Source organism: Berghia stephanieae, chromosome 13, assembly GCF_034508935.2.
Source record: "Berghia stephanieae isolate SIO BIC M18660-M18661 chromosome 13, UCSD_Bste_1.3, whole genome shotgun sequence".
Taxonomy (NCBI): Eukaryota; Metazoa; Mollusca; class Gastropoda; order Nudibranchia; family Aeolidiidae; genus Berghia; species Berghia stephanieae.
Window position 1 is genome coordinate 12,113,403 of NC_088372.1, and position 9,625 is coordinate 12,123,027.

The window sequence follows — 9,625 nt, forward strand, 5'->3', positions numbered from 1 at the left end:
TCCGGATAAAGGCGTCGTACACGGACAAAATACTAAGAATAAAGAGAAGACCCGCTAGACCTACCCATACCAAGCACCCGACATCCTCTGCCCCCCCCCCCCCCCACCCCCTTTTGTTTTTTTTTTCTAGCTTCTCTGTCCATGAGATTCTTAACATCCTTCTAAGAAACCACATTTCTGCTGCCTCCAGTTTCTGTCTCATGTCTTCTGTAATTGTCCAGCTTTCGCAGCCATATAATAATACTGACCATACGTAGGCCTTCAAAACCCTATGTTTTGTTGTCATTGAGATATTGTGGTTTTAGAAAATTAGACTCGTTTTATTAAAACTATCTTTAGCTATTGCAATTCTTCGTTTTATTTCTGTGTTGCATCTGCTATCTGAAGTTATTATGTATCCAAGATATTTAAATGTCTGAACTTGTTTTATAGTTTTTCCATTGCTTATTAAGTTGCATATTGGATTTCTTTCTCTCCTTGATACAACCATGCATTTTGTCTTTTTTACATTTAAGTATAACCCCATACGTTCACTCTCTGTGACCATTTTATTGAGGAGTAGCTGTAAATTTCTTTTGAGTCTGAAATTAGTGCTGTGTCATCTGCATATCTTATATTATTGATATTCTCACCATTGATTTTAATGCCTGGGCTATCTCCTAAAGTTATAATAATTGTTTCGCTGTAGATATTGAAAAGGTCTGGTGACAAAACACATCCTTGTCTAACACTTCGTTTAATTTGTATATATTTACTTAATTCTCCTTCAATCCTGACGGCTGCACTTTGTTTCCAATATAAGTTTCTAATAATTCTAAGATGTTTTCCGTCTATGTCTAGTCCTTCAAGGATATTAAATACGAAGTGACTATTCTCACCCCCCTAGTCTAGGATGCTAGTCTTCATAATAGTAGTCCACAATTGTTGTATGTTTAATCCAAAGGCTGTAATGCAGTAATTTGTTAAGTTTCTTGTCACAAGTTGCACAATTAAAAAAAAAAAATCAATGAAATCCAAATCGCAAAAAGCCGGCGACGTTTTTTTCGGTAATCCAATCGGCCGGGGGGGGGGGGGGGTGAGAATAGATGCAGCCTATTAAATAACTCACAATGTCTAACTTTATAACTTTAACGAGGGTGAATATCGGAAAAAAATGGAGACTAGGAAATAATATACCATTGGCCTGACAACAAAAGATCAATTACACAAGTTATGAATCCAGTCCCTCGGAAGAGTGGTTTTCACTTTCAATAAAATAGGAACGAGGTTTTTTTTGACATCACACTTCTCTTCCAAGGCAGCAGAGACAGTTTGACTGTAGCCATTGTTAAGTTATATAGATAGTATGCGCTTGGTTAAGAAGCTCATAACATTGCCATCCGGAAGTATAATGGACCAACACACAAAACTGTGTATATCCATGAACGTTTATAGTCCGGTTAAAACAGTTCAGTGAGCATAACTCATAAACGCGGATGCCAAAAAACAATAACAAAGACCTGAGTGACGTCATCTTCGAACTATCTATAGCCTGACAATGAAACCCAAAAAGACTGGTCTTTTGACGTCATTATTTGTTGTTTGCATCGTCTAGTGAGTTGTCGTTAGTAGTGCTCATGGAAACAAGTGGTCTCATCGGTTGAACTAATGAATACAACTCAAGATTTGTTTTCTTTTGTGGCCAAAGACTGGTCTTTTGACGTCATTTTTGGTCAGTGTCAGGATATAGATAGTTCGAAGATGACGTCACAAATGTCTTTGTTATTCTTTTTTGCCATCCGCGTTTATGAGTAATGCTCACTGAACTGTGTTAACCAGACTATAAACGTTCATGGATACACACAGTTTTGTGTGTTGGTCCGTTGTACTTCCGGATGGCAATGTTATGAGCTTCCTAGCCAAGCGCATACTATCTATAAGTAAACGATGGCTTCGTTTGAGGCTATAGAAGGAACGAAATTGACGTCACTCAGCTCTTTGTTGTTGTTTTTAGACTGCAAATTTGGTGACTAGCTCTCACCGCATTGTATCAATTTGACTTAAATGTTTAAGGTTACACATGTTTGTGTGTATTGGTGCGTTATATCTGGCTTGTTATGAGTAAAATGTCTAAACGCAAAATATAGATGGTATGCGCTGGTCTAAGATGTTCACAATATTGCCATCCGGAAGTATAACTGGCCAACACACAAACTGGGTGTAACCATGAACGTTTATAGTCTGGATAATACAGTTTAGTTAGAACTACTCATAAATCGGATGGCAAAAAAACAATAACAAAGACCAGAGTGACGTCATCTTCGAACTATCTATAGTAATATTTGAGTTGAGAGTTAATTTATGAAACCGACAACTTTAACATTTTTCGAGTCATTTCAATTTTACAAGGCAGCAGAGACAGTTGGAGGGCATTCATTTTGCGGCTATGTCGTGGTCTAGTGGTATGACACTCGCTTTCGGATCGGAAGATCCAGGGTTCGAGCCTCGCTTGGCGCATAGTTGAGTCATCGGAGAAGGCTATTTACTCACATTCTCTCACCGTACTCAGGTGTAAAATGAGTACGCGGCCGTTAACAGCGTTATCTCTGTCCGAAAAAAAATTGCAATATCTCCTAACAGGCGTCATGTCTCGTCCTAAATGTTAAATGTTGTTGGCCAGGGACCCTTGGAAAAGAGCTTTTAACACGTTTAGTGGATATTGCACAATATAAAAGCTCAATTCATCGCAATGGTAAGAGTAACGACCGAAGCTTCGAAGTTGGATGACATCGAAAGCGGGGGACTTAAGTCAAGTTAGGTCCCAGGTTTGAGAGTTTTTCGACAAGATAAGTGATACTAAATGGCTTGAAATGTGGACTGTAAAAAGTAAGAAATAAAAAATTAATTTAACAGCTTCCAAAAAAAAAAAAAAAAAAAAAAAGAAAAGAAAGAAGAACAAAAACACAAAACACGGAACGTTTCGGGTTCAAAACCCTTCTTCAGCCAACAACAACAAAACCCCCAATAAAAACACAAATACATTACTAAAATGACGATCTGGTAATTTAGTAATGTATTTGTATTTTTATTGTGGATAGGGGGTGGGGGGGGGGGTTGGGGGAGGTTGTTGTTGTTGTTGGCTGAAGAAGGGATTTGAGCCCGAAACATTCCGCGTGTTTAGTGTTTTGGCAAGATAAGGTAAATTTTAATCGATCTATAATTGAGAGACGAGTTTTCTGGCGAAAATTTTTTAAATGTTTATAATCAGAGGACGGCAGTGTTGTGAGAACCGGACTGGGGAGTGAACCTGGGACTGTTAGGTGAATGCAGTTATCACAGATTCTGTCCCTTAGTTGTAACCAACACAGTGAATACTTTTAAGAGGACAGCGCTCTTGTAAACACTTTATTTTCGGGCTCGATGACTTTTCCGAGTGGACAAAACTCACAACATCTCACACATCATTTTAAAAACAAGCCTTAACAACGATATAGATAGTATGCACTTGGCTAAGAAGTTCACAATATTGCCATCCGGAAGTGTAACTGGCCAACACACAAAACTGTGTGTAACCATGATCGTTTATAGTCTGGATAATACAGTTTAGTGAGAATTACTCATATACGCGGATGGCAAAAAACAATAACAAAGGCCTCAGAGATTCATCTTCGAACTATCTATACCAGTCCCGTGTGGAGAGGTCCTTGTAATTTTTCTTTGTCCACAAACAAAGGGACTGAATTTGGTAGATAATCTGACCCCGCGGTTTTTTTAAAAAAAATATTTCAAAATTTTGCAAAGAAAATTGTGAATTTTACAGAAGAAAATAAATATAATTTGCATTAATTTTGAAGGTTTCTAAATGTGTTGTATCACACCTAACAGCTAAAGCAACCCATGTAATAAAATACCCCCGCGGAATTACGCAATTTCAAACTCAAAATAATGCATAATTTGGGACAAAAATGGCAAATATGGCCAGAAATTATGCTGATTTAGAAATAGGCTCAAAGTTGGAAAAACAAAATTACAATTAAAAATTGCTGTCAATGAAATTGTTATATTAAAGAAGGAAAATGTTCGGATATGACCTTTTTATCTAACTTAAAGTTCATAATATCCGAATTTAAAAAAAGAAAAGAATCAAAGAATTTGTCAAAGTTTGCTTATGTGCAGAGTTTGCTGTTGCAATCCAAATCGGATTTTTATTTCATAATTTTACGGCCGCAAGCTGTGCAAAATACCGCGGGGCCAGGAGAATGCATTCATTCACCAGTGGGGATTGAACCCGGGGATATGAGAGGTGAACACAACCGGGAACTGAATGCGGAACCATGGGACATGGACACCAGTGGGGAGTGTATTCGGGACTACGGGAGATGGATTGCAACGGGGACTTAACTCAGGCCTATGAGAGTTGGACACCACTGGTGAGTAAATGTTGAACCACTGGATATGGACATCCTGAGGGGCCTGAACCGTAACCATCGTAAAGTTATAGATAGTTCGAAGATGACGTCACTCAGGTCTTTGTTCTTGTTTTTTGCCATCCGCGTTTATGAGTAATGCTCACTGAACTGTATTAATCTGACTATAAACGTTCATGGATACACACAGTTTTGTGTGTTGGTCCGTTATACTTCCGGATGGCAATGTTATGAGCTTCTTACCCAAGCGCATACTATCGTGGCCTTCGTAAAGTTATGGCCTGATACTGACCAAAAAATGACGTCAGAATGCCAGTCTTTTTGCCACAAAAGAAAACAAATCGTGAGTTGTATTCAATAGTTCAACCAATGGGACCACTTGTTTTCATGAGCACTACTAACGACAACTCACTAGGCGGTGCACAAACCATAATATGACGTCAAAAGGCCAGTCTTTTTGTGTTTCAGTGTCAGGCTTTAACTTAACGATGGCTACGGACTGAACAGGGGGTTCAGAGAGGTGGACAATAATAAATGGTTTATTTTGTGGCAACTTTTGTCATTTTTTTCTGGCAACATTTGGGGGGAAAAGGACACCAAACGCAGATGCTCGACTAGTTTGTGTGTTGCTATGGGTTGCTAAGGAAGTATAACATCATGGCTACGTTACAACGAAGGTTTTTCCATTTCACACCTATCTATTTTCCTTGGTGTGAAAAAAAATGTGACTAGATTCGATAAGAATGATTTCAGTTTGATTTGTCACATATCTTATAGCAGGAACGAAAGTGATGTCACTCAACTCTTTGTTATTGTTTTTAGACACCCATTTTGGTGATTACTTCTCACTGAATTATATCAATCAGACTATAGATGGTATGCGCTTGGCTAAGAAGCTTACAACATTGCCATCCGGAAGGATAATGGATCAACACACAAAACTATGTGTAACCTTGAACGTTTATATTCTAGTTAATACAGTTTAGTAACTGGGTGGGGATCCTGACCTCCCATAGCGTGCAGGGGGTACATACTGTGTCTTCTATCCCCTTCTATCTGTTTTCCAACATGCTTTCTGTCTTTGTTTTGGAATGAGATTACTTGGTTTTGTCCTGGCCCTGGTCGGAGTCCTGGCTGAGAGGGAAACAGTCAAATGCATAGTTATTGTTTTGGGAGATGATATTTTTTTCCTTGTAAATCATCTCTCTGTTATGTATTATTATATTTGTTATTTTTAATGTATAATGTAAGCATTTGAATGTATTCCTCTTTGTTGGATTTTGTGCTTGTGTCCGGATGAGACTTATAGGTGATCTCAAACTAAGTACATTGGTGGTATGCTCTTGGAATCTACATCTGATCCCTATTTTTTCCTAGTTCCCCTTTGTCTTACTTTTTCTTGGGTGCTTTAATTGTAATTCCAGAACTTTTCGCTATCCCATTTTCTTCCTTTTACTGGCGCTGATATAACCTAAATGTGTTGCAAGCGTCGTAAAACCCTTAAAAAACAACAACAACAAAAAACAGTTTAGTGAGAATTACTCACAAACGCGGATAGTGAAAAACTACTCTTTTCACTTTATTGCTATGTTGAAGGTGAATAGATGGATCATCACTTAGCTCTCTGTAATTGTTTTTAGACAGCCATTTTAATGATTTGTTCTCACAAAAATTATATCAGTCAGACTAAGACGGTCAAGATTACACATAGTTTTGTGGGTTAGTATGTTATATCGAATGGCCGATGGTATCAGTATTTTACCTAAATGCATAGCATCAATAGAAATTGCAAGAAAAGTAACTTGATTAGGGTCTAGTACTTATTCTTGTTGAGTCTGACCGTAGCCATCGTTAACTTATAGCTTGACAATAATCGAACCCACTACGACCGACACTGACCAAAAAATGACGTCAAAATGCCAGTCTTTTGCCACAAAAGAAAACAAATCGTGAGTTGTATTTAATAGTTCAACCAATGAAATAACTTGTTTCCTTGAGCTCTACGAACGACAACTCACTAAAGGCTACACAAACCTAAAAAATGACATCAAACTGCCAGTTCGAGAGGGTTCTTGTGTCAGGCTATTTGTTAACGATGGCTACGGTCCTTGTGTCAGGCTATATGTTAACGATGGCTACGGTCCTTGTGTCAGGCTATACGTTAACGATGGCTACGGTCCTTGTGTCAGGCTATATGTTAACGATGGCTACGGTCCTTGTGTCAGGCTATATGTTAACGATGGCCACGGTCCTTGTGTCAGGCTATATGTTAACGATGGCTAAGGTCCTTGTGTCAGGCTATATGTTAACGATGGCTACGCTACGACCCATATTGGACGTCATTTGGTTTCTGGACCGCCTAGTGAGTTGTCTTAAGTAGAGCTCAAAGAAACAAGTGATCCCATTGGTTGAACTGTTGAATAACACTCACGATTTGTTGTTTTGTTTTGTGGCCAAAGACTTGTCTCTTGACGTCATTTGTTGGTTAGTGTCAGGTCATGAGTTTACGAACGCCACGGTCTGACCGTAGCCATCGTTAACTCAGCCTGACACTGACCAAAAAATGACGTCAGAATGCCAGTCTTTGGCCACAAAATAAAACAAATCGTGAGTTGTATTCAATAGTTCAACCAATGGGACCACTTGTTTCCATGAGCACTACTAACGACAACTCACAAGGCGGTGCGAAAACAAAATTATGACTTCAAACGGCCAGTCTTTTTAGGTTTCAGTGTCAGGCTATAACTTAACGATGGCTACGGTCTGACAGTAGCCACCGTTAACTTATAGCGTGACACTGACCAAAAATTCACGTCAAAAGACAAGTCCTTGGCCACAAAAGAAGACAAATCGTGAGTTGTATACAATAGGGCAACCAATGGGATCACTTGTTTCCTTGGGCTCTACTAACCACAGCTCACCAGACGCTGGACAAACCTAAAAATGACATCAATCTATAAGTCCTAGTGGGATCTAGTGACAGCTACAATCTGACTGGGTGCAGCTTTAAAATTCTTTACATGCCTTTTTATGTGATAATAGTTTTACAACTAGATAAGGAGCCCAAGAATTTCCAATCAAAGGGCAGGGTAACAAGGCTTTTCCCTGTCTTATCGCCATTTCGTGTGCATGAATTACTTCCCCTTGTTTACATTCCCGCCCTTTGATGACGTAGCGTGTATATGAGAACAATGCCGCCATACAATGGAAAAAAGCTTTTCATCATTTTGGTCATAAAATTTTAACTTCTAATTATATTTTTAATAGTTTAAGCTGACCATTATTTGTTAACTTGTCTTGAAGATTAAACGTATAAAAAATAAACTTATGGAACAGGGGTTGAAAAGAGGATTTATATGTCTTTAATTTATCAATATAGACGGTAACAGTTTTCTGGGCAAAAAGAACGAAATGACTTTTTGACATTTACGGACCAAAGCTTATCGTCTCCACTTCAATCCAGGATTTGAAATAGAGTTGGATATTTTGTAAGGGCGATAACACTCACAATTCGTAGGGGACTATAGATAGAATGCGCTTGGCCAAGGAGTTCACAACATTGCCATCCGGAAGTATAACGGACCAACACACAAACTATGTGTAACCATGAACTTTTATAGTCTGGTTAATACAGTTTAGTGAGAACAACTCACAAACGCGGATGGCAAAAACATAAAAAAAAGGCCTGAGTGACGTCATCTTCGAACTATCTATAAAGGGAATGGTGGTGACGTAATACTCCTGTTTGTTGTCTTAAAGAAAAACTTGAGCTCTTATATAGATAGCATGCGCTTGGCTAAGAAGCTCACAACATTGCTATCCGGAAGTATAACAGACCAACACATAAAACTGTGTGTAACCATGAATTTTTATAGTTCGGATAATACGGTTAAGTTAGAATTAATCATAAACATGGATGGCAACAAACAATAACAAATACCGAATGACGCCAACTTCATTTTATCTATAGATGGAGCAAAACTGACATCACTTAGCTCTTTACTATTGTTTTTAGACAGCCATTTTCATGAGTAGTTCTTACAAAATTCTATTAATCAGGCTATAGACGTTTAAGGTAACACTGTATTCTTTATTTTCTGTTGGTACGTTATACTCGGCTGTTCGATGTTGTGAGCACTTTTAGCTAAACGCGCAGCATCAAAAGCGCAGTATCTGCTTATTGTGCTTGCTCAAAACGCTTTACAAGGGGTCCTAAGCCATCAGAAACATTTAACATGTAGGCCGAGACATGAGGCGTGTAAGACGCTATTATGTGTTGTTTCAGACAGAGACAATACTCTTACCGGACATCTATACACATGAGAAAGATGAGAGAATGTGAATAAGAATCTTTCCTAAAGATTTATTTTTGATCCGCAACAACTGGGTCGGTCATGCGCATGACTATATAAATGAGAGTTTTTATATAGCGCAATATCCACTCGAAGTCTCAAAGCGCTTTGCACAGACCAACAGCAACACTAAACATCTAGGACGACACATAAAAAGATGCCTGTTTGGCGATATTACTTTTTTTCGGACAGAACAACGCTGTTAACGGTCTGGTACTCATTTTACATGAGTACGGTGAGAGAATGTGACTAAAGAGCTTTTTCCTAGGACTCATCTAAGCTCCGAGCGAGGCTCGAACCCAAGACCTTCTGATCCTAAAGCGAGTGTCATACCACTAGACCACACTATATCAAACAAACAAAAAATAACAGGAATACGGTAGCCGATGACTTCAATGCTCGAATACCCTAACTATGCCGACGACTAATGCATTCTGTAAAACAATCACAAGTATATAATATAGGAAAATACAGGGGCACTCGCCTATATATCCAAAAATGTAAGTCTCAGAATGAATGTGAACAAAAACAAATCCTCAGAAAAAAGTAACATTGCGCTACAGGATGTGAAAGGATTTGATTGATATTGGCAGCAGTCTGATGTCACGTCCGCCCAGCAACGAGCAGCTTGGTTCTAAACAAAGAAAATCGGTACTTTTTATCCTTCATGCTGGCTAGAACTTTTTCACATGTCATGTGATCAGAATGTATAAAAGTCAAAACTTGGTCAGATTTATTATGTTTTTCTCCTCTGGATACATTTTTATACTCGTCGAAGAAGTATTTAATAAGGGCGTCCGCCATTGTTCCGATAGTTTAGAACCAGTTACATAGTTACTCTGCGTCATTACGAGGGAAGTGACGTCA